The sequence below is a fragment of the Ananas comosus genome, linkage group 2 (assembly GCF_001540865.1).
Source record: "Ananas comosus cultivar F153 linkage group 2, ASM154086v1, whole genome shotgun sequence".
Classification (NCBI taxonomy): domain Eukaryota; kingdom Viridiplantae; phylum Streptophyta; class Magnoliopsida; order Poales; family Bromeliaceae; genus Ananas; species Ananas comosus.
Window position 1 is genome coordinate 3,600,486 of NC_033622.1, and position 26,487 is coordinate 3,626,972.

The 26,487-nt window shown below is 42.4% G+C and overlaps 1 long non-coding RNA gene across 3 annotated transcripts; it reads right to left on the reverse strand.

The window, feature by feature from the left end:
* LOC109726613 lies at positions 1,797-25,818 on the reverse strand. Of its 3 annotated transcripts, none has more exons than XR_002220576.1 (3): positions 25,515-25,818; positions 24,725-24,791; positions 1,797-1,988 (listed from the first exon to the last, which is right to left on the reverse strand). It is a non-coding gene; the product is annotated as an uncharacterized LOC109726613 (long non-coding RNA). The 3 variants fall into 3 exon arrangements; XR_002220577.1 differs by lacking the exon at positions 1,797-1,988 and adding an exon at positions 7,535-7,754; XR_002220575.1 differs by lacking the exon at positions 1,797-1,988 and adding an exon at positions 22,696-23,370.

The window sequence follows — 26,487 nt, forward strand, 5'->3', positions numbered from 1 at the left end:
ATACTATTGATGAGCATTACACCACTAGCCTTCCGGTTTATTTACACTACTTCTGCTCTTTCATATATTAGTAGTAGAGTGGTGTTGGATTTATTGCATGATCTCTATCTGTGGGACCTGATAGGTCGGTGTTGGTCGGCTCGACGATCTTGTGATCTCGTCTGGACAGGTGTCGATTATTGACTTACTCTCGGCTATTTGCCATCTTGTGGACCATTGAGCATTTCGCATCGATCGTCATAGCTCACGTAGCATGTCACGTACACCAGCGGTTTGGCCACCGTGTAGGTGTTCTTTCCCAAAAAAAAGTGGTTGTCTTCTCGACCCGTGAGCCCCTGCAAGGTGCTAGCTGACGTTTTGTGCCGGTGGGTGAGCATACTGTGGCATACCTGTGGTCTTTAGACCAACATGGCGAGGTGTTTGGATATCAGTTTTTCATACATTCGATGCATATGTTAATTACTTAAAATAGCTGTAGGTGATTGTTGTTGTTCATATCTATGTTTATTTAGCCGCTATTGTACATGAATATCTATCTATCTCTGTTTTATTCTTCTCGCCAATGAGTACACTCACCTTCGTCGGCTTGCGGTACCAATTGGGAGACCTTTGTTGGTTTCTCACCCCCCTCCCACCACCACCACCACCCTTTTTCAAGTGATCTCGATGGCGAGAGTCGGGACGGTGCGTGAGACGCGATAGCTCGCGAGCTCTAGAGGCCCCGATCTATCGACGTCGGTTATGGTTACTTTGATTCCGACCCATTCCTTTTTATTGTTAATAAGTTAGTAAACTGTGATCCAATTAACTGCTTTCGTGATTGTTGATTTATGAATATTCTTTCATTGTGGATAATCATTTATTTGTGAGTATTTGGAATGGTGATGCTTTTAGGATTTCTGGTGATATCGTGCTTTCGATTTTATGATATGTGATTTTCTACCCCTCGAGGTAATCAATTTTTTAAAAGAATGAGTTTCTGTGTGGGAGACTATTTTCAAATTACCTTATGGCTTTATCAATTCTTAGTATTTCGAAATAAAGTTTTCGAGTGGAAAATATTTGTAAAAGATCAAATTGACTATTATAATGTGCATTTGCATCATTCTTCGCCAAAGGAGTGCTTAGAGTATGCATCATCTCAAGAATTGCTAGCTGATTGGTTAGCATAATCTGTCATGCCCCGAACCCGAGGCATAACAAATGCTGCATACCTGCTAAATTAGCAAATATACAAGGATACAGAGCCAGGAAGAAACTAGCAAAAAGATGATTACCAATTTTTTACTAAATTCAAATAATCAAAAGATGAGACTAAGAAATTAAATTTTAACTAGAATCAAACTGAATTCTAACATCTATAAAACTAAAGCTTACTANTTGTGCTGCAACTATATGTTACGAAAATGCAACCATCTATCTTGCAAATAAATGGTGTGGAAAGAGATTTTTTTTTTTATGATAAATAAGTTGCCCAATAAGTTCCTGTGGGATTAAATCCTTCATATTTATCACATTTAATCCCTGTTTCGACGTCAGAATAAGTTATCCGGTAATATCTTATTTAGTATGAGGATTTTCTATACTAATTGGAACGTAGATGTCACGCCCCGAACCCGAGGTGTAATAGACACTGCATACCTGCTAAATTAGTAAAAAGATGATTACCAATTTTCCACTAAATTCAAATAATCAAAAGATGAGACTAAGAAATTAAATTTTAACTAGAATCAAACTGAATTCTAACATCTATAAAACTAAAGCTTACTACAAAACACAAGAAAAATTTGGTCCACAGAATACCATAAGTAACAAAAGTAGGTACGAAGAAATAATGAAATAAAAGTAGGTAACAAACGATCATCTATGTAGTCCAAAGATTCACATCCGAAAATACTAGATACAAAAACAAAAGGGATTAAATCAAAAAGTAGCTACGCCTAACGTTCACTCGGTTTCAGCCCTGCCCAACAAATCAGTCGCAGTACCTGGGTAAGCAACGATACGCCGCATTAGTTAGATTAAACATATAAATAAATAAATACAAATTTTAATTTAAGCGACTAGTTTTTAATTTGTAAAATTTTAGAAAACAAGAATAATCAAAACTTAAAATTCATATCAGATTGAAACTATAAAATTTACAAAGCATTTATCTTTCAACAAATAAACGAAATAAATATTAAGTCTCCACAAACTAACTATATCATATAATCCGTTGGCGAGATTCAGAGGCACCCGAAGGCGCAAATAGAATAGAGGCACCCGAAGGTGTATGTACAAAACAGAGGCACCCGAAAGTACAAACAAAACAGAGGCGCGGATAGGTGCAGTCACTCAAAGGCACGATACAGAGATGAAGCTAGCTTCTATAACAGAATACATGTTGATATGGCCAACATTGCATAGCAGAATAACAAGAGACATTATACTTCAAAATTTATCCAGTCACTTACACTATATAATACTGTATACTATATATTATGTACGTATAATATATATGATGTATATATATGTGTTATATATATATATATATATATTATGTAATATATAATATATACGAGAGAGAGAGAGAGAGAGAACTAGCCTAGAAATACTATTTAATAGCACCGAAATGACTTGGTGCTATTCAAGTTTTCCGCCCTTAGGATTAAATAAGAGGTGTGGTTAGGATGATGTGGGGCCATCAGGTATGAGTGGGCGGTTTGGCTTGAATAGTATAAATCTTAACACGAACGGGTAAAATTAATCATCAAAGGTTAACTAGACGGTAAAAAAAAAAAAAACTTGATAGCCACCAACTTTTTGTTGGGCTATGCTGATAGCATAGCAGCCTAGAACTCTAATAATATTATATTATAGTAGTATATATATATATATATATAGAATACTAATCTATAGCTATCGGATAGCTACGGAAGCGTCCGATGCTACCGAGTTGTTTTTCGATAATGCGGACTTCCAAATTCGACGATCGCTCCGTTAGACTGATCTACACTATTGAAAGGTATTTAGAAATAAATTTCATATAATATTTTCGGATATCTTTACCTATAAAACAAGTAGTCTAAAATTGAATCGGCTTGAAAATAAAAAATCTCATGAAAAATATGATAAAAGATTTAAAATTCAATCAAGATATACTGATCCTTACTCTAAATATGAAGAAAATTTCTATAAAATTTTCATCGCATTGGATTGTTTTACAACCGTTAAACTCACAAACACACCACAAGTCGCCATTAAAATGTCAATTTTTGAGATCTTTTGATCACTAGTCAAATGATGTCGAAAAAATTTGAAATTTAGTTTCCTAAATTTTCATAGTGTAATGCAAGTCTAACGGAGGCCGATCGCGTTTGGAAGCCGCATCAATCGAAAACAACAGTTGTTAGGCACGGAGCGCTCCGTCTACCGATCAGCAATACGAGCCGAACTCTATATATATATATAATATATATATATAAGAGAGTGGCTGTTGCTCTCTAGAAGCACGAGCCTTCATGCTTCCAGGTCATTTTCAATGTTGTGACTTTACGAATCGACATCGGGCTCGTTCATTAGAGTGATCTATGAGTATTTCGAAGTACGCTAGAATTCAATAAATTTATGTGATTTTCAATATGCATATTTGCCTAGTGCTTGAAGGGGCCTCAAAATCAATAATTTTAATGAGGCCGTAGTGAAGCCGTTTGGCAGTTTTTACGGTTTGTAGAAACATTCAAATCACGTAGAATTTTGATAGAAAATTCTCTTTATAACTATAAAAAAAATCAAATATTTGTCTAAAATTTTAATGTTCATAGTCAATCATCGGTGATACTACTATACTGTAATTTTAAAATCTAGTTTCAATAACTAGAACAAAAAATATCATATTTCTTAAAAGATAGTTTTAAAGTGCACTAAACTTACAAAGATGTGGCAATTTGAACGTTTGCCGAGTGATGCCGGTAATTTTAATAACTAAAACTCGGGGAAGTTAGTGATCCGTTTACTATAACTTTTTAGTGTTTTAAATAAAAGATCCATGAAGTTTATGAGATCTAGTTGAGATTACCTCGGCTAGCAGCTAAGCTTTCAGTGTTGTAGCTTTTGCTGGACCTTCGTACCTTCCGAGGCACGAAGATCTTCGTATGGTCGGGTGAGCAGAATATATATATATATATATATATATCTCAGGCCGATGATACGATAGCCATCGTGCCTCGCGAGTTTGTAAGATTTTTATTTTCAGCCGTTGATTTTGAGCCACTTCGATCACTAGGCAAATGATATCGAAAAATCATAAAATTTATTTTCTAGATACTTCAAATACTCTAGATCAAGTCTAATGGAGCCGATCGTCGATTCGAAAGTCCCAACATCGAAAATGACTTGGAAGCACAGAGTGCTCCGTGCTTCCAGAAGCACACCAGACACACTCTATAGAAGACAAGCTTATGCAAAAACTTAAATTCGGAAAGGCTCATATAGGTTGACAAGGTCGGTTACAAATGCATGCAAATAGGTCGGGACGGAGCAGGAAAGAGATTTACAATAATGAACTCGAAGAAACTGAATTAACAATCAAGAGGATGTAGAGTTTCAAAGATTGATCTATTCAAATAAACACGATAACACGAACGAAATTTTAAATAATAAATGAAGGATCCAATGCTCGAAAAAGAGGGTTTTCAGATGTTGAAATATTAATTGACAATTTACAATTAAATAAGATCGAAATTATAAACAAAAAAAATGTTCGCTCTCTCTTAGGCATTTTGTCGAATAGGTAACGAGCATTCCAAAATATGTAGAATATGCAAAGTTTAAGTAAATAGATCATATAGAGGATACAATATATAAAATTAAACGCTTGAAACTACAAAGATTATATACAAGCAAATCAAATTTTGACGGTTTCAAATTTCAGTCATCATGAGACGAGTATTCAAAATAATAATATAACTATGAACAAGAAGGTTGGATGATCTCAAGATTCGGTATAGAGACAAAAATGAAAAAAAAAAAAAAAAAAAAAAAAAAAAAAAAAAAAAAAACCTTCTCAAAGACGGTAATGACGGCGGCAGCCACTGATGACGATGACGATGACGTTGATCAAGCGGCGTCGTGCGCACATGTGGAGCGGATGGAAGGCCATACGGATGTGAGTGGAGAGGGAGTTGAGCGAGAGAAAAAAAAGGTATGTTAGTTAGGGTGCTATTAGGAATGGGAATCAAAATAGAATTAGAGATTTAAATGCACAATATGCTGCCAAGTCCCTCAAAAATTAATATTTACAAAAAGTTCCACAGTTTAAAAGCAAATAGAACAAAACAAAAGGGATGAAGTGCAGGGGTGTTACATCCTCCCCTCCTGAAAGAAGTTTAGTCCTCTAAACTCAACATATCTTAGCTCTCGAAGAGTTAAGGATACTTCATCCTCATCTGCTCCTCGAGTTCCCAAATAGCTTCTTGTTCAGAAAGATTGCTCTACTGGACTACTAGAATAAACCAGAATGTTGTCCACTCCGACAACACTCCTACAAACATGGTCAATCACAAGCTCCTCCCCCAAAAGCACCCAACACATAAAATATAAATAAAGGGGGTTTGGAGGGTAACAAATGATTTCGAATAAAAGCAGAAGAGATAAAGGAATAAGTAGTTCCAGAGTCAAAGAGAACACAAGTAAAAGTGGAAGCCACAGGAAGAAAACCTGGGACTACGGCATTAGATGCCTGGACATCTTGATAGGAGAGAGCCTGAACACGACCCTGCGTCTGAGGACTTCCACCTCTAGACTGATTGGTAGGAGGGGCATGATCACGACCAGTTGGAGCAATAGATTTCTCCTGAGGCTTGGATCCAGTGCCAAAGTCAATGCTAAACAGAGGGCACTTAGCTATCGATGGTTCAATTCCCCACATTTGAAACAACCACCAGCGATGTGCCTGCAATTCGAATCCTTATGTGATCCTCCACAAATTGAGCATTTCGGTTTCTGATCCCGATTTGATGGTCCACTACGAGTTGGCGTATTACACGACTTCTCCGAGCCATTAGATCTAACAGAGTCTCTTGAATTTCAATCTCTTTGTTTGAAAGAATCTCTATTCCTCTTTTTCTGGTTTGCCTTTCGCTCTTCTCGAGTCTACCTCTATACTGAATCCAAAGATTTCGCTCTAGAAACGACATCATCATATGCCTCAAGGTGTAGTAGTGCGAGACCAGTGTGAATATGTCCATTCAATTCTTCCTCAAATCTCTTGGCTCGTGACTCATCATCATCCACCAATTTTGAGGCGAAGTGGGAAAGTCGGTCAAACTCGGCCTCGTACTCCATAGACATTGAACCTTGTTTTAGATCCAGAAATTGTCTTTCAAGCTGGCGAAGCTTACTCCTTGGGAAGTATTTTGCATAAAATACTGATCGAAAATCCTTTCATGAAAGGGCTGCTAAATTATTATCACGAGTTCTCAACTCGCTTTCCCACCAATTATTTGCTCTGCCTTGAAGTATGAACATCCCGAATCTGACTTTCTCCTCATCGATGCACTGCATGGCTGAAAATGCCTTTTCCCTCTCTTTGATCCAAATTTCTACTTCGTCCAGATTTGTAATGCCTGAAAAATATGGGGGAGCGAATTTCTTAAACTCATTGATGCTCCTCTCTCGAACTTTAGAAATGGACTCAGCGACACTAGGAGCGGGATTTTGCTGCAAATTCTGTTGCTGAGTCTACACTAGCCCGACAACAGCTTGTATCAGAGTGGCGACCAGGGGATCCATCGTGGTGCTCTGCGGTAAAATGGCGGAGTGGGTGGGAATAGTGGTTTGTCATAGAGGCAGAACAAAATCGGAAAGTATAGTCGACGACAAAAACAGAATAGCAGTAGGAACAGTTGTCGAAGGCATCCCTGCACTAGTAGCCTGCTGCAAAGGTAGAGCAAAAACCGAAGGGTTCGTCTGAGGCGATGCGGTTAATTGTAGCGGATTCTGGATAGTAGGTGGAACAATGGTCTGAGGTGGAACAACCGCCAAGGATATGGTGTTCAAAAGTGAGGCTAAGGTGGCGTTCAGATCTGCATCTCCGGATCCAGCTGGAGGTGGGTTCCTTGGTTGCTCATTGTTGGTATTACTACGGCGGGACGAATGCACCATCTAATTAAAAGAAGGGATCACAAACACATAAACACGGGATGTTAATCGAAACTACAAAGCAGTAGCGAAACAAATTCAAATATATGCTTACTTCTACCCATCCTCACACGTCCTAATAAGCTCTCACAATCTCATACCTTAAAAGTTCCTAGAGAACTTAAACCTATGCTCTGATACCATTTCTCTGTCACGCCTCAAATCCAAGGCGTAATAGACATCGCATACCTGCTAAATTAGCAAATATGCAAGGCTACAGTACCAGACAGAAACTAGCAGAAAGATGATTACCAAATTGTCACTAAATTCAAATAATCAAAAGAAGAGGCTAAGAAATTGAACTTTAACTAGAATCAAACTGAATACTAACATCTATAAAACTAAAGCTTACTACGAAACATAAGAGAAATTTGGCCCACAGAATACCGTAAGTAAAAAAAGTGGGTACGAAAAAATAACAAAACAAAAGTAGGTAACAAACGATCATCTAGGTAGTCCAAAGATTCACATCAAAAAATACTAGATATAAAAACAAAAAGGACTAAAATCAAAACTAGATACATCTAACGTTCACTTGGTCTCAGCCCTGCACGGCAAATCAGTCTCGGTACCTGGGTAAGCAACCATACACCACATTAGTCGGATTAAGCATACAAATAAATAAATACAAAAATTAATTTAAGCGACTGGTTTTTAATTTGTAAAATTTTATAAAACAAGATTTATCAAAACTTAAAATTCAGATCAGATTGAAACTCTAAATTTACAAAGCATTTCTCATTCAGCAAATAAACGAAATAAATATTAAGTCTCCGGCAACTAACTATATCATATGATCCGTTGGTGAAATCCAGAGGCATCCGAAGGTTCATGTAAAAAACAGAGGCACTCGAAGGTGCATGTACAAAATAGAGACACCCGAAGGCGCAAACAAAACAGAGGCGCGGATAGGCGCAAGCACCCGAAGGCACAATATTGTAAGGACTGAGAATTTGGTAGTGTAGCTAAACTCTCGGTTGATGATGTTTTTGTGTATATTTTAGTTACAAAAGCACTGGTCAAGTTTCAGGGCAAAACAAGTTAGAATGGAAATTTTACGCGATCTTTACTTTTTACTTAAAGTGAATAGTAACGCAGGTTTTTGGAGAGGCCAATGAGTAGAGATGGCTTTTGGCGCGTATCGGACTCCGTTTATAGTGGTCCAATAGCTCGTTTTCAATGGTTCAATTATCCTGGATCCAATGGCATTGACGGATTTTAGGTTTGATACACGGATTTTGAGATAACTGGATATACATGTATTTTATATATGTGTGTGTGTGGTTTTGCGGATTTGGGCAGAGGATGGGTTTCGTCGCGAATCTGCGACCAAACCAAGCAAAGCAAAATCGTGGGTTTGATATCTCTGTCGTGCTAAACGCACTGGTGCAATCCGTTCGCAAATATGACAGACGGATCTCCTAATATCGCGCGATGATCAAGGAGGGGTCATAGGTGGCAAAACAGTAATTTTGTGATAAAACTAACATTTTATGTACCGTTTTGCATGAAATTGAATTTGGGGGTGTGTTCGCGCATTTTACTCGCGCTGTGAGAGACTCAGTAAGAAAACCTAAGTTTCGGTGGACTTATACACAAAATTTCATCCATGTGTATATAAGGCCACTTAGGCTTCATTTGGCTCGGAAATTAGTAAGAACTAGTTATTCCAGGGATAGGTACAAGTATAGATTTTTGTAAGAACAAGGATATTTTTTTGTTTGGATGAAAATGTGAGTATAAGCTGAAACTAGAAAAATTATGTTTGGATGGTTATATATAGAAAATAATGATATTACCCCTAAGATTGAATTTAATTTTTTAAATTTTAAACTTATAATTTTAAATTAAAAAATTTAAATTCTAATTTAAAATAAATATCTCTCTCTCTCTCTCTCTCTCTCTCTCTCTCTCTCTCTCTACCCAGGATGGGTACAAGCTTGTTCCTACTCATACCGGGTTGTACCGGTACAACCTGGTATGGGTGGGAACAAGTGTTCCCACCCACCCAAATTTCTGTTTGGGTACAAGAGGGGGGATAACCCCCTTATCCCCCCTCTTGTACCCAATCCAAACGCCCTCTTAGGGTTTGCTACATGCAAACCCTAACCTCAGCTCAGCTAACCTAGTCGCCTCTTTTTCCCCACTCACCTCGTGCGCCACGCGCCTCCCAGTGGCCACCAACCGAGCCTCGGCCGGCCAGCCGCAGCCGCAACCACCTTCTCCTTCCTTTTCATCTCCTCCACCACCTCACTCCCTATCTTCTTGGCCGAGGTTGGAGCAGGGCACACCTTCCCCTCCGGCCCCTATCCGGCGTCACCCCCGGAGCCCTGGCGACCCTCCCCGTCGATTGCCGCCACCCCCGAACACCGCCGCCACGCTGTAACCACTCTGCGGCCATCTAGGGCAAACTCAGGCTGAGGTTTGCTTGCGGCTCCTTCCCCACACCGCCACCACCCTGGGCCAGCCCCGCGGCCTCCCTCCACCTCAGACGGCCCGTCACCGCAACCCCGAGGTGCCCCGAGCGCCACCGCACCGCTGCGGCAGCTTGCGGCCAAGCTGCTGTTGGTGCGGTCGAGCCTTACATCGCCGTGCTCCCAGCCGCTGGCAGCCATCCCGGCCCTTCCCCTTCGGTCCCAGAGGGACCCCACATCGCTCCTTCGGCCACCTCGACCCTTGCCGTGGCCGGAGAAGCTCGCCGAGCCCGAGCTTCATTTTTTCGGGCTCGGGTTGCACCACCGCCACCTCCTGCCGCCTGCCAGCGCGAGTCTCGGCCTCCCCTCGTGGGTCCTACCTGCCGCCTGCGCGCCCACCATCGAGCCGCTGCCGGCTGTGCCCTAGTTCCCATTGCTTTGGTAAGCATAGTTAAGGGTTTTTTGGTTGCAGTTCTGGATTGTGCTCGCTTTTCCGACGATCCGAGGCTGTCCCGATGCCTCCGGAGGTGAGCACAGTGATCGCTGGTCAGTGCTGATCATTGTGCTCCCCTCACTTAGGATCAGCGGATTCTGAATCCGCGTTTTCGGCGTGGTTTACCCCGAGTGCGCGCAGTTCGCAGATTTTTGGGTCGCTCCCGCACCTCCCACAGTGAGCCGTTGTGCTCCGAATCATAAGCACGGCCTCTTGCACATCGAGACCTATCAGTACGTGTCTCGACTGACCTCGGAAACCCTCGGTTTGCGGTAACGAGCCACAAAACCACCCTATTTACATAAAATAATAGGATTTTATGTAAATGTATTGACTTTTGTTAAATTTTGCATCTTGTGGCTACTGTAAGCAGTATGTTTCTGTGGTAGGTGACCTCTAGACTAATCATCCAAGGTCCGAAGCCTTTCACGGAAATCGAATATCGATTTTGGTGCATTTTCGGCAAACATTGCCGGCGGAACACAGTTTCCTTCGGACTTCATTCGACGGAGTTTGTTTGCCTTGAGTTTTGTCTCTGAGCCTTGTCAGCTGGTCACCATCATCATATCGTGAGTTCGGAGATGACGAGTGAGCGACGGTGGGTTCTGGTGTCGAAATTGACACTTTTGGGAACCCAGATCCAAACAATTATCCAGCAATAATTATTTGGTTGTGTAACCTTGTGTTTGCTACCAAGACATCCAAATCGATGTGTTTTGTGGCAGCGGGTGACTCGTGGCACAAGTCAGTGAGTTTCGGGACACTTAGTGAGTCCCTACGGCGTCCCGATGTGATTTTCGGGACTTTCGGCGAGTTATGGTGATCAGTTATACGAAACCGATTTCGGGGTTTTGTGTGGAGTTCGTGAGTTGGGTATTTTGGATTGGTGGGTTGGTTACTGACCCGGTGGATCTTCATAGGTCCGGTTGACTTGTTGCGCACCCAGGTTTCTGATGCGATTGTGACAGGTGGGTGCTTCGAGCTGGTAGTCGGTGAGATCGTTTCACTTTCCTCTTCCTTACTCTTGCTCTTGTATATCAGTACTTTAGTTTCTACATGTCAGTTGCTTTTGTTTATTGTTCGTTCATCTATACTTATTCCTTGCATAAGGATAGTTGTTAGTAGACATGTAGAGCAGGCTTGCATATATTGTAAATCTGTGGACCTTGAGTCCAGGCAACATATCGACTCCTTTGTCGTGTGTTTTGATCTAGTTGATCATGGTTCGGTATTTTACACCCTTGTATCTGGCTTCGGCCAAGGCACCGATTTTCTACCAGTTTTTCGTATTAAGCATATCAGCATGATTTAGTCACAGCACTGTGTGTTCTAGACACCAGTTGGTTTGGCCACCGACCAGGGGGTGTACGTATCCGGATAGGTCGTCAGTGGACGCATGAATCAAGTCAGTGTATGCTCTGTGACAGGCAACGCTTGAGGTCTGCGGATTAATATGGCAGGCACCAGATTGGGTACAGTTTTGGTTTGATTACCTTGATGCATGTTCAGCATTGTATTCCTTACAGTAGCAGTTTTTATTATTTGCTCTCTATTATATCTATTGTTTTAGCTACTGTAGTTATTCTTCGTATCCTTACACATATATCAATTGACCTATCTCCTTTGTTTTTCAGTAAATATGACTTGCCTTCGTTGCTCTGTCGTACCCACTGGGAAACCTTGATTGCGGTTTCTCACCCCCCTATTTTTTCAGGTGACTCGAGTAAGGAGTTGGCTTTTGGCGCGACAAGATGACGTTCTAGCTAGACTGCAAAAGCGACCATCACCCTAGTTACTTTTCTTTCTACATTTGGTGATTTTAATAACTAAATGGTTCAGTTAGATGACCACTATTAATGTTTGAGTATTCGTGAACTCGTTTGAGTTGATGTTTTCCTATAATGCTTACAATTGGAGATTTATGGATCTTTGGTATTTGGATTTATCCGTTGCGGTTTTATACCCCTCGAGGTAGTCGGTTTTCAAAAATGAAGTTTCCGAGTAGAAAACAGTTTTAAAAGGTTTTCGAATGATTTTTTTTTTAAATAATTAAATAGTGTTTAAAAACAAAGCTTCCGAGTGGGAGCACTTTTAATTAGGATAATTATTTTATTGTGCATCGCATTATCCAGCGCCTAAGTAATGTAGACATGCATAATCCCCAAGGATCGCTAGCTGTATGAAAATGTATCGCATGAATTGTTTGTAGATTGTTGAATGTAGGTTGTTATTGTAATTCTGATGTTGTTGTTGAGGATGAAAATGGCAACCTAAGAGGGGGTGTAACATACCGAAAAGTCGGTAGAAAATATCGAACTTTAGCCAAATTAACTAAAGTGCCCGAAAGGATTAGTTGGGCAAGTTCCAATTAACATTCCAACCATATTGGAAGGGTTAAAAATGAGTTCCAAAAGGGTTATGAAGGTTTTAGCATCGACCGGCGCAAAATAGAGTCGAAACGATGCCAAACTGCAGTTTGGGCAAAGTGTACCAGTACAACATTGATGTTGTACCGGTACAACCAGCAGGCCGAGAAGGGGGTAGCTCTCGGGTTGGAGGTTGGCTGAAAGTGTACCGGTACAAAATGGATTTGTACCGGTACAAATGCCATGAACCCGAGAGAGAGCTGCTCTCGGGTTTGGCCTCTGCGCAAATGTGTACCAATACAAGCACCCGTGTACTGTTACACTTTGGCTCTGGCAGCAGGGATGGTCTGCTACGAAATAAAATAAAATGGAAAGTTTATTTGCCTTTGTAGCAACCCATATAATACCCCAACACCCTCTATTCTCTCTTCACTGTAGAGAACCCACCTCTACCTCATTTCCTTCTTTCTCTCTTTAGAGATCACTTCTAAGAGCTAGGAGAAGAAGGAGAAGGCTTTAGAAGGGATTTTTGGTGGATTTGAAAGGTTTGGGCTCTCCTACATGGTGGACATTGGAGAGCTAGTGGGCTAAAGTGAGTTTTATGCAAGATTGGGTCTAGGGTTTGGATTTATACCCTGAGTTTTTAGAGTTTGAACTTCTTGCAAGGCTAGAAACTACCTTGAGGCCATGAAACACATGAAACTCATGTATTTCTCATGAGCTCTCATGGTAAACCTCTAGAATTAGCTTTTGATACCCTAGGAATGGTCGAAATGGTTTAGGAATGGTATTAGAGAGCTCCTTGGGTGATTCTAAGCTTGATTTTGCTTAGCTACAAGATCAATCCCAAGAAATTTGACATATGACATTATTAGGGCACCAAATTTGGGGCTTTTGTCCTAGATTGTTTTCAAGGCAAATTGACCTTGTAGAAATCTAATTTGGGGTATAACGAACGCGTTGGTGCGCTCGGTTCGACAATACGACGAGAGGACGTGAGGTTAATTGGGAAAAAGCCTAATTTGGCTTCGTTTTGGTACAGATAGCCATAGCACGCGGAATAGGGCTTCAAAAATTTCAAGAAATTCACCGTAGCACCTTTGCAACCATACAAGGTTGGTGGTGCATTCCAAAGACCTCGAAATTCCTTTATGTCTAAAGTGTCATATTTGAGCATATGTATGTATTGAGCATATTGCATAGTAGGGTTAATTATGAGCTTCTTATTGCATGTTGTGAGTTCAAATACATGTGAAATACTAGTAACAAAGTGAGAATCTATAAACCCTATGCATGCATGATAAATGACAAGAATTTAGTGGACTTAGAGAATAAATGTGACATCTTGACATGAATGTAGAAAGTGGCATTGACGAGTCTTGAACAAGTATGGCACTTGAGTATGAGTACAAAGAACAAAGTAGTGTATATGACACTAGTGAAGATTAAAGAATGCAAGTAAGTAGAGAGAGTGACATTATGACATTGCAACCTTAGAGTTAAAGGTCGTATGAGCATGGATTTCCTTAAAATTAAGGAATGGATTGAACTTGGAATCCTTAAAGTTAAGGATTGATCGTACTCACCTGTAAGTCCTTACTCGAGTGCGGTAGCTCCCCCCTCGAGGAGTGAGCTCCGGAGTAGTCATCACTGGATCGTAGCGAGTATCTCCCTAGAGGACGGTCCCGTTGGGTTGTAGCGGGTATCTCCCCGATAGTAGGGATTTGGGTTGGTAAGTTTGTTGGGGGCGAAACCTGCGGGCTAGCCAAGAGATTGGGCAATAGAATTATGACCTTGCATTCATCATGAGTATTCTATCGAGCATCGTATTATTTGTTGTTCAGGCATATTAGCTACATTTATTTAGTTGATTACTATCTATCTATTCTTCTATTATACCTGATTTAGACCTAGTGGGAAAGTCGGCGTGGTTGGTTGCCGAACCCACACTTTGTTGTAGTCCTCACCCCACTATTTTCACAGAGCCGGGACCGAACGAGCCGACAGACGACCGCGGTAAGGGCATCGCGCCTTACATAGAGACCACCCGAGATGGTTTTATATTTTGTAGTTGCATTCCCTTTACTATCATCTTTTGTATTTGATGATTCTAGATGCTTATGAGTATGATGTAAAAGATATTTACTTTAAATGTCAAAAGTTATATTTTGGAGCATTGTGATGTAAAAAGAAGTGATGAAAGAGCATGTAAAGGAACTTGATTAAAGTAGTATACATGTATGTGATTTAAAGTTAATCATATTACTTGTTGAAGTTTAGTTTAGTGCTTTCACATTGACTATTGCTTGCCTTCATGCAAGCCATTATGTATGCTTCCACATGTGCAAATTTTGTACTCTATTTGTACTTATTGTTGAGCCTTGGGCGGGCAGGGGAGGCTCTGTCCTTTCGGCGTCTGTTCGACGTGCTCGAACCGGCCAAATAGGACCGGGCTCGGGGCGTGACAAATATAATGGTATCAGAGCATAAAGAGCCTAAAAGTGAAAGAATAGGATAGACCTAGAGACCCTTAGGAATGGAAAACCTTAAGGATCTAGGAGACGTGTGCGACGTGGAATCAAAATATAGCAAAAGCTTATGATTAGGTTAATGTTAATATGTCTCTAATGTGGTTAGGGACTAAATTTAAGTTGATATTTATTTTTTTTTCCTTGTGTTGTGATCGGCGGCCGACGACATGATGCTTTGGAAGGAAAATAAATACACTTATTGCTTTCGCCGAATTGGGTATAGTCGAGTGTAGTATTGAATAACTAATGTGAATTGCTTTATTTCAGAAAGCAATGCCACCTCGTGGACGACCTAAGATGCCTCGTGGTCGACCGCGAACGAGGTCTATGCCTGAGGAACCGAGTGCGGCTCCCATGCAACCTGGAGTGGGTGGCGACAGGAAGCTTCGGGAGCAGATGGTCGCGCTTATTAACGTAGTGCAGCAACAAGCGGAGTCTGTTGAGCGCTAAGGGGAGGAAATCCAAAGGCTCCAGGAGGCCTTAGAGCGGCAGCAGACGGCGGCAGCACAAGTGGAGGCCGAGCATCCTGCGCCCCCTGCAGTGGTGCCGATAGTGGCCGAGAGAGTAACGGCGGGGGTTGCCGCGGCGGCCATTCCAGTTACAGCGATACCGGCCGGGTCAGGGACCTCAAACCCCAATAGTGCGGCGGTGGAGGCAGAACGGGAGCGTGCGTTAGTGGCTTTCGTACAGTTCAACAAGTTCAACCCACCTGTCTTCGAAGAGGGGGTGGCGGAACCGGCGGTTGTGGAGTCATGGATCGACTCTATGGAGACGCTCTTTGAGGATTTGTATACCTTGGAGAATGACAAGGTGTACCTCGCCACACATTGCCTTGAGAAGGCGGCGAAGGTGTGGTGGAAGCGAGTTAAATGGGATCGGTCTCCCTATCTTCCGCCTATGATGTGGAAGGAGTTCAAGAGGGCGGTGTTCGCTAATTACTTCCCCGACACGGTGAAGCGGAAGCTGCAAGAAAAGTTCCGCAAGCTGAGGCAGGGAGATCGCTCAGTGGCGGACTACGAGCAGGAGTTCTTCCACATTATCGATTGCGTCCCGGAGGTTGTTCGTGATGACCGGGACCGGGCCGATTGGTTCCTGCGAGGACTTAGACTGAGGATCTATGAGGCGGTGCAAATCCTCAAGCTGACGACCTTTGCAGAGGTCTTTGACCGAGCTCTATGGACGGAGCATGGCAGCGCCCACGCGCGAGAGGAGTGTGAAGCAATGGCGGAGTCGCGGGACAAGGGAAAGAAGCGGGCGGCGGGTGGCACCGGGGGCAGGCCAAGTGCAAAGAAACCCCCTCGGTATCCCCGGCAGTAGTCGAGGAGTTGGAGGCCTTCCCGTTGTGCTATTTGCGGCGGTGACCATCGACCGCCGGCATGCCCGCAGCGCGAGGGAAAGTGCTTCAAGTGCGGCCAACTAGGGCACATGTCACGGGAGTGCCCAAGTTGGGGGTCATTTGCACCGACAGCGGCGTCAATTCCTTCCACCCCGAGACAGCTTGCGGGGTTACCACTAGCTATGTCGGCTGGACGCTCATCTTCATCACGTCAGCCAGAGGCATCCAGAGCACCGAGTGGGCGGGTTTTTGCCACTCAGGTGGAGGAGCAGCCTGCAGTTCCCGATGACGTCGTGGCAGGTATTATCTCGATCAAAGGCACTAGAGCTAGAGCTTTATTCGACACAGGTGTATCGCAGTCATTCATAGGTGCATCATTTGCAAAAACTCATGACATGGAGGTCACGCATAATGAGGATTATTGGATGGTGAATACTCCCGAGCACTCGTTTCGTGTTCATGATGAGTGCTTGGTGTGCCCAGTACAGATAGGTGATTAGGTCATGTCGATAGACCTATTGGTGTTAAACTAGATGTGGGGCTTCGATGTAATCTTGGGGATCAACTGGCTCTCCAAGTATTATGCCGTGATAGATTGTGAAAGTAGGGTGATCACGTTCTGTGAGCCTAATCAAGAAGAGTTAGTGTACCGGGCATGTAAAAGCAACCGCTTCGCGGCAACCGTATCGGCGGCTAGAGCGAGGAAAATGATTAAGGGTGGATGTGTAGCCTACTTGGCAACAATGGTAGAAGCCCAAAAGGAGCATCCGGAACTTAGTGGTATTCGGGTGGCGTGCGAATTTTTGGATGTATTTCCGGCGGAGTTACTGGAATTGCCACCGGGCCGGGAGATCGAGTTAGTTATTGATTTGATTCCCGGGGCGGCGCCAATTTCGAAGGCTCCGTATAGAATGGCACCGACGGAGCTAAAAGAGCTAAAGGCACAGTTGCAAGACTTGCTCGATAAAGGCTTTGTGAGGTCGAGCGTGTCACCGTGGCGAGCTCCGATGTTATTTGTTAGAAAGAAAGATGGCACACTTCGACTCTGCGTGGATTACCGCGAGTTGAACAAGGTCACAGTTAAGAACAAGTACACATTGCCGAGAATTAATGATTTGTTCGATCAGTTGCAAGGGCGAGGGTGTATTCAAAGATAGACCTTCAATCGGGGTATCATCAATTGCAAATACGGCCCAAGGATGTGCACAAAACGGCGTATCATGCGCCGTATGGCCACTACGAGTTCATAGTTATGCCGTTTGGGCTTACTAATGCCCCGGCAGCATTTATGGACTTGATGAATAGGGTCTTCCGACCGTTGTTGGACCGGTGCGTCGTGGTGTTTATTGACTACGTGTTGGTCTATTCACGAAGTGAGGAAAAATACGAGGAGCACTTGAAGACCGTATTGGAAATACTCTGAAAATAAAAGCTATATGCCAAATTGAAGAAATGTGGCTTTTGGCTTTCGGAGGTCACATTCTTAGGCCATGTGATTTTGGGTGAGGGGATCTCAGTGGATCCGAGGAAAGTAGAGGCGATTAAAGATTGGCCTCGCCCGACGAGTGTAGCGGAGGTCCGCAGTTTTCTTGGTCTAGCGGGCTACTATCGGCGGTTCGTGGAGGGGTTCGCCAAAATAACCACTCGACTAACGCGCCTCACGCACAAGGGGGTGAAGTATGTTTGGAGTGATGATTGCGATCGGAGCTTCGAGGAGTTAAAGGAAAGGTTGACATCGACCCCAGTACTTGCTCTACCGACGCTAGGGAAGATCTTTGTTGTATATAGTGATGCTTCTTATGTCAGTCTTGGATGTGTCTTGATGCAAAATGGGCGAGTTATAGCTTATACTTCGCGCCAATTGAAGACTTATGAAAAGAACTACCCGATTCACGATCTTGAGCAAGCGGCGGTGATTTTCGCGCTAAAGTTATGGAGGTATTACTTGTATGGTGAACATTGTGAGATCTACACGGATCACAAAAGTCTTAAATACTTGTTCACATAAAAGGAGCTGAATATGCGACAACGGCGGTGGTTAGAATTATTGAAAGACTATGATGTTACTATTCTATACCACCCCAGGAAGGCAAATGTCGTGGCCGATGCACTTAGTAGAAAATCGGAAAAAAAACTTGGCTTCGGCAATTACACCCCAACCGTTGTTGCAAAAGAAAATGCAACGTCTTGGATTAGAAGTGGTAGCGCCGGGAGTGTCGGCTACACTTGTCGCGTTGGTGGTACAATCGACATTGTTGGAGAGCATAAAAGAGTTGCAAGCCTCCGACGAGTATCTCCAAAAGGTGCACGATGAAGTTGAGAGCGGTAGTGCCGATGATTTTCGCATTGGGACCGATGGCACACTTCGATTCCGAAATCGTTCGTGTGTACCCAAGAACGAGGACATTCGCAAGGCGATTATGCAAGGGGGGACAAGTTGGCGCATTTCCTACCGATTCATATTACATGGTCAGGGGACAAGTTGGGTCAAGTATATATCGACGAAGTTGTGAGCCTTCATAGGGTTCCGGTATTAATTGTATCGGATCGGGACCCGAGGTTCACATCTTACTCTTGGAGGAGCCTACAGGAGGCGTTGGGCACATGACTCGACTATAGCACAGCATTTCATCCTCAAAATGATGGTCAATTGGAGAGGACGATACAAATACTTGAGAATATGCTTCGAGCTTGTGTACTTGACTACAAGGGCGGTTGGCATGATCATCTACCGATGGCGGAGTTCGCATATAATAATAGTTACCAAGAGAGTATAGTGATGGCGCCATTCGAGGCCCTTTATAGAAGGAAGTGTCGCTCTCCTATTCATTCGAGCGACGTGGGCGAGAGGGTGGCCCTTGGCCCCGATGTACTGCGGGAGGCGGAGGAGAAGGTTCGCCTCGCCCGTCAACAACTCGCTACGGCGCAATCTCGGCAAAAGAGCTATGCTGACAAACGGAGGAAAGATATAGAATTTGTCGTTGGAGATCGTGTGTTCTTAAAGGTATCGCCGATGCGAGGAGTGAAACGGTTTGGAGTCCATAGGAAGTTAAGTCCCCGGTATGTAGGACCGTATGAAATATCGGAGCGGGTCGGCGCGGTGGCATACAAGCTTGCATTACCACCGAGGCTTGCGGGAGTACATAATGCATTTCATGTATCAAATCTCCGCAAGTATGTTTACGACCCCGAGCATATTCTCTCGTATGTACCGATTGAACTTCAAGAGGATATGACTTATGAGGAGTTCCCGGCATTCATCGTCGATCGAGAGGTGAGAAAACTAAAGAACCATGAAATTCCGTATGTTAAAATCCATTGGAGCAACCACGACGATCGGAAAGATACTTGGGAGCTTGAGGACGTGATGAAAGAGCGTCATCCCCATCTCTTCGAGAACCTGGATTAAGGTATGGATCTAGATTTTAATTAAGTAGTTTCGCGGACGAAACTAATTTTAAGGGGTGGAGAATGTAACATACCAAAAATTCGGTAGAAAATATCGAACTTTAGCCAAATTGACTAAAGTGCGCAAAAGGATTAGTTGGGCAAGTTCCAATTAACATTCCAACCATGTTGGAAGGGTTAAAAGAGAGTTCCAAAAGGGTTAGGAAGGTTTTAGCATCGACCGGTGCGAAATAGAGTCGAAACGATGCCAAACTACAGTCTGGGCAAAGTGTACCGGTACAACATTGATGTTGTACCGGTACAACTAGCAGGCCGAGAAGGGGGTAGCTCTCGGGTTAGAGGTTGGCTGAAAGTGTACCGGTACAAAATGGATTTGTACCGGTACAAATGCCACGAACCCGAGAAAGAGCTGCTCTCGGGTTTGGCCTCTGTGCAAATGTGTACCGATACAAGAACCCGTGTACCGGTACAAGAACCCGTGTACCGGTACACTTTGGCTCTGGCAGTAGGGATGGTCTGCTGCGAAATAAAATGAAATGGAGGGTTTATTTGCATTTGTAGCAACCTATATAACACCCTTTGATCCAGTGAGCAGTCTGGCTTTAGCTCTTGGATTGGACATGAGTTCGTTTTTGAGAGAAGGACGCAAACAGAGCCGGACCTTACTTAGGCAATGCCAACCGAGACTTCAAGCACTGAAGCTAATGAATTATTTTTTAGCTCGAATCCTAGAATTCCGGGTACGGATTTTGCCATTTGGAAAAGATGCTGAGGTTTGTCAAATTACGAGGAAAACACCCTCTATTCTCTCTTCACTGCAGAGAACCCACCTCCACCTCATTTCCCTCTCTCTATCTCTGGAGATCACTTCCAAGAGCTAGGAGAAGGAGGAGAAGGCTTTAGAAAGGATTTTTGGTAGATTTGAAGGGTTTGGGCTCTCCTACATGGTGGACATTGGAGAGCTAGTGGGCTAAGGTGAGTTTTATGCAAGATTGGGTCTAGGGTTTGGATTTATACCCTAAGTTCTTGGGGTTTGAACTTCTTGCAAGGCTAAAAACTACCTTGAGGCCATGAAACACATGACACTCATGTATTTCTTATGAGCTCTCATGGTGAACCTCTAGGATTAGCTTTTGATGCCCTAGGAATTGTCGGAATGGTTTAGGAATGGTATTAGAGAGCTCCTTTGATGGTTCTAAGCTTGATTTTGCTTTGCTACAAAATCAATCCCAAGAAATTTGACATATGGCATTGTCAGGGCACCAAATTTGGGGCTTTTGCCCTAGGTTGTTTTCAAGATAAATTGACCTTGTAGAAATCTAATTGGGGGTGTAACGAACGCGTTGGTGCGCTCGGTTCGACAATAGGACGAGAGTACGTGAAGTTAATTGGAAAAAAGCCTAATTTGGCTTCGTTTTGGTACAGATAGCCGTAGCACGCGGAATAGGGCTTCAAAATTTTCAAGAAATTCACCGTAGCACCTTTGCAACCATACAAGGTGGGTGGTGCATTCCAAGGACCTCGAAATTTCTTTTATGTCTAAAGTGTCATATTTGAGCATATGTATGTATTGAGCATATTGCATAGTAGGGTTAATTATGAGCTTCTTATTGCATGTTGTGAGTTCAAATGCATGTGAATACTAGTGACAAAGTGAGAATCTATAAACCCTATGTATGCATGATAAATGATAAGAACTTAGTGGACTTAGAGAACAAATGTGACATCTTGACATGAATGTAGAAAGTGGCATTGACGAGTCTTGAACAAGTGTGGCACTTGAGTATAAGTACGAAGAACAAAGTAGTGTATATGACACTAGTGAAGGTTAAAGAATGCAAGTAAGTAGAGAGAGTGACGTTATGACATTGCAACCTTAGAGTTAAGGGTTATATGAGCATGGTTTTCCTTAAAATTAAGGAATAGATTGAACATGGAATCCTTAAAGTTAAGGATTGATCGTACTCAGGCCTGTAAGTCCTTACTCGAGGGCGGTAGCTCCCCCCTCGGGCGGTGAGCTCCGGAGTAGTCATCACTGGGTCGTAGCGAGTATCTCTCCAGGGGACGGTCCCGTCGGGTTGTAGCGGGTATCTCCCCGATAGTAGGGATTTGGGTTGGTGAGTTTGTTAAGGGCGAAACCTGCGGGCTAGCCAAGAGATTGGGCAATAAAATTATGACCTTGCATTCATCATGAGTATTCTATCGAGCATCACATTATTTGTTGTTCAGGCATATTAGCTGCATTTGTTTAGTTAGTTACTATCTATCTATTCTTCTATTATGCCTAATTTAGACCTAGTGGGAAAGTCGGCGTGGTTGGTTGCCGAACCCACTGAAAATTTTGTTGTAGTTCTCACCCCACTATTTCCAGAGCCGGGACCGAGCGAGCCAGCAGACGACCTTGGTAAGGGCATCGCGCCCTAGATAGAGACCACCCGAGATGGTTTCATATTTTGTAGTTGCATTCCCTTTACTATCATCTTTTGTATTTGATGATTCTAGATGCTTATGTGTATGATGTAAAAAATATTTATTTTAAATGTCAAAAGTTATATTTTTGAGCATTGTGAGGTAAAAAGAAATAATGAAAGAGCATGTAAATGAACTTGATTAAAGTAGTATACATGTATGTGATTTAAAGTTAATCATATTACTTGCTGAAATTTAGTTTAGTACTTTCACATTGGCTATTGCTTGCCCTCGTGCAAGCCGTTATGTATGCTTCCGCATGTGCAAATTTTGTACTCTATTTGTACTTGTTGTTGAGCCTTGGGCGGGCAGGGGAGGCTCTGTCCGTTCGGCGTCTGTTCGACGCGCTCGAACCCACCAAATAGGACCGGGCTCGGGGCGTGACAGGGAGGGTAAATTAGGTTTCTAAAATAAAAAGCCAAATAATCAAGCAATTTAAAACCCGAAACAAATAATAAAGAGAAAAGTTTAAAGAAATGTAAACTCAAAAAGCACACAATCGATTTGTTTCGAGATTCGGCACTTTGCCTACGTCCCCGCTAACTTCTCAACACTAGAGAATATTGGATCTCTACTAGTTGATGCTTTTGCAGGCAAGCACCAAGCCTTCACAGCAACACCTTCTTCTTTTCAAGCTCCAAGATTTTGATTTTCTCTCTTTTTACAAGATTAAATCTCACTACAAATTGCACTCAAGTTTAGAGAGAGAATTTAGAGCTAAGAGTATATAGAATACTAAAATTTTTAAGCTCAAGTGGACTGTCTAAAAAAAAAGGCTGAGAAAGGCCTCAAAGTCATCTATTTATAGCCTCGGCCAACTCTAGACCGTTGCACTTTCGAGCACCCTAAACCAGATTTCGGGCGCCCAGAAGTTGTGCACGCGCACTGCGCTTCCAACTGCCTGTCAGACAACGTGCGCCGCTTTTCTGGATTCGTATATTCGGGCCTTCAGAATTTGTGGGCACCCAGAACATGCGCGCTGACTTTTCTGACATAGACAAACCACGTGCGCCGCTTTCTCTGAGCGGAATCATTTTGGGCTTCTAGAAGATGTGGGCGCCCAGATTTCCAGCATGCGCGCCGCCTGCGCCGCGCCGCGTCAAAACTTTTCGGGTTGGTCCGTCGTACTGTCCGGAACACGCAACCTGTCAAGTCAAATAGTCCGGTCGCCCTAAACAAACATTCGGGCGCCCAGATCAGGTAAAGAAATTTCTGGACCATCCAAACAGCAAACAGTAGGATCCAAAAACACATGAGATTCGGATCAGCTTTAGGGCGCCGAGAACAGAGTCCAAAAACAGTAACTTGACAGAACACAAATTTTTGAGCAGTTTTAGAATATTTTAAAATCCTATACACCTTATCACAAGTTAGAGATTTGTTCAAATGAGCTATAAAGTGATAAGAGGAATAGATTAAACTTAGCTCAAAATTTCTCACTCTAATCATAGAGCAAAATATTAATCAATTAAAGAATAGAGAGTGAGTTTGTCTATTTGACAAAGGAAGAAGCATAGCTTCAAGTGGTGAAGCTCGATGCTAGAAGATTGCCCATCTTGAGTCCTTTTGAAGATAGAGAGATCTAAAACACAAAACTCAAGATAAAGAATTAGTCTAATAATCGTAATTATTTGTTATCATCAAAATCTAATGAAAGATTAGGGCCACTAGGTAGGGATGCAAATGGATCCGGGTTGGTGGAGCTCCGCCCCGATCCGCCCCCGAATGGGGTGGTAAGTGGGAACAAAAAATATAGAAAAATATAACCCGCCCCGAATCTGCCCCGATTCGCCAAGTAAATGGAGCGGGAGGCGGGAGACTCTTTTCCTTCAATCTACCCCGATCCGTTAAAAATCCGCTCCCGCCCCGCTCCCGCCCCGAATGGAGCGGTAAGTGGGAGCCAAAAAAAAAAAGAGAAGTAACCCGCCCCGAATCCGCCCCGCCCAGATAAGAAATGGAGCGGGAGGTGGGGGAACTCTCCCGCCCCCGGATCCGCCCCGTTTGCATCCCTACCACTAGGCCAACAGTTGTTGGTACGCCGTGCAAATATAAAGAAGACTATGCCTGTGTGGCCAAAGGAACTTTATATTTGTGGCGGGTCTGTACATCACGTGGGCTAAGTTGAATTAAAAAAAAAAAAGTACGTTTTCCACAACTCTGGTTTTCTAAAATAGTGTTCATTATAAAAAGACTTTTAAAATCAGCCCTGCGGCGTGACAAATATAGAGACGAAGCTAGCTTCTATAACAGAATATATGTCGACATGGCCAACATTGCATAGCAGAATATCAAGAGATATCATAATTTAAAATTTATCCAGTCACTAATTTACAGAACAAATTATAAAATTTTAAAATTTTTTTTTGCTAAAAGAACTTGTCAATCACAGTTGAAGCTCAATTTACAAAAATATCTAATAATATGCTTAACCCTTAATTTTAAAATCTACAAAATAAGATTTTCACATAACCAAAATATTTTCCTAAATTATTTTATGAAAAACTAACGGGTGTTCGGTCGCTTACCTTAAAGTAGCTTCGTAGCTAAAAAGCTAACCAGTCGACAATCGCATGAAAAATCAATTATTGGAATCTAAAATAGATAAATAAAATTCTCTATTAGTTACTCAAAAAAAAATTACAAATAGAACATATATATATAGAAGACAAGGTTATATTAAAATTTAAATTCAGAAAGGCTCATATAGGTTGACAAGGTCGGTTACAAATGCATGCAAATAGGTCGGGACGGAGCACGAAAGAGATTTACAATAATGAACTCGAAGAAACTAAATTAACAATCAAGCGGATGTATAGTTTCAAAGATTGATCTATTTAAATAAACACGATAACACGAACGAAATTTTAAATAATAAATGAAGGATCCAATGCTCGAAAAAGAGGGTTTTCAAATGTTGAAACATTAATTGACAATTTACAATTAGATGGGATCAAAATTAGAAAAAAAACAAAGTTCGTCCACTTTTAGACATTTTGTCGAACAGGTAACGAGCATTCCAAAATATGTNCAACAAAAATGTCGATAGATGAGATGTACGGCGGTGGCGGCCACGAATGACGATGACGATGACGACAACGTTGACACATGCGGACATGAGGGGAGAGGGAGTCTACTTTCCCAAAGACGTTTCTCAAAGACGGTAACGACGACGATGGAGGAGTGCCGTCGACGCCGAACAAAAATGTCGATAGATGAGATGTACGGCGGTGGCGGCCACGAATGACGATGACGATGATGTTGACACATGCGGAGCGGATGGAAAGCCGTACGGACATGAGGGGAAAAAAAGAAAACCTTCTCAAAGACGGTAACGACGACGATGGAGTGCCGTCAACGACGAATATACATGAGATGTACGGTGGCGGCGGCCACGGATGACGATGACGACGACGTTGATCAAGCGGCGTCGTGCGCACATGCGGAGCGGATGGAAGGCCGCACGGACATGAAGGGAGAGGGAGTCGAGCGAGAGGAAAAAAAATAGGTTGGCTACGGTGCTATTAGGAATGGGAATCGAAACAAAATTAGGGATTAAATGCACAATGTGCTGCCAAGTCCCTCAAAAATTAGTATTTACGAAAAGGTCCATAGTTTAAAAGAAAATAGGACAAAACAAAAGGGATAAAGTGCAGGGGTGTTACATAAGCATCTACATTGTGATTGCTGATTGTGTGATTGAATGTTAGAGTTGCAACAATTCTTGTAGTGGTACAACGTACACATCTAAGGGAAACTTTGTCCTAGTGGATAAGCAAAAACCTGCATTTGTGACGAGTATGTTCTGTCCCGCGACAAGTTTGTATTTCGTAAAAAAAAAAAGGAAGCTTTTTCCGCTGGCTTTAATTTCGAACTAGTCTTTTTTTCGAAGAAGCTTTACAAAAGAGGTCTAGAGACGTGACAGTCTCGGCTTTTAATGCCTTGTGGTAGTCGGTGTTGCACGTTAGAATTATAATGGTTCTTATGGTTAGATTAGATATATATAACTTTGATGATTAACGTAGTTAATTAATTAATTAATCATGTAATAAGAATCTAAAGGCTATTGAAACGCATGTAATTAGTGGTTAAGTTATAGTTTAGGTTTTAATGCTTCATGGTAGTGGGTGTTGCACGTTAAAACTATAATTGTTAATGAGAGTGGATTAGAAGAGCTTCTTGGTGTGCAAATCTTTTATTCTTATTTTAAAGGCTTAAATGAAAATATATTAGGTGGCTTAAATTAAATTTTAATGAGGGTAAAGAAAAAATTGTCACGTGGCAAAAAATA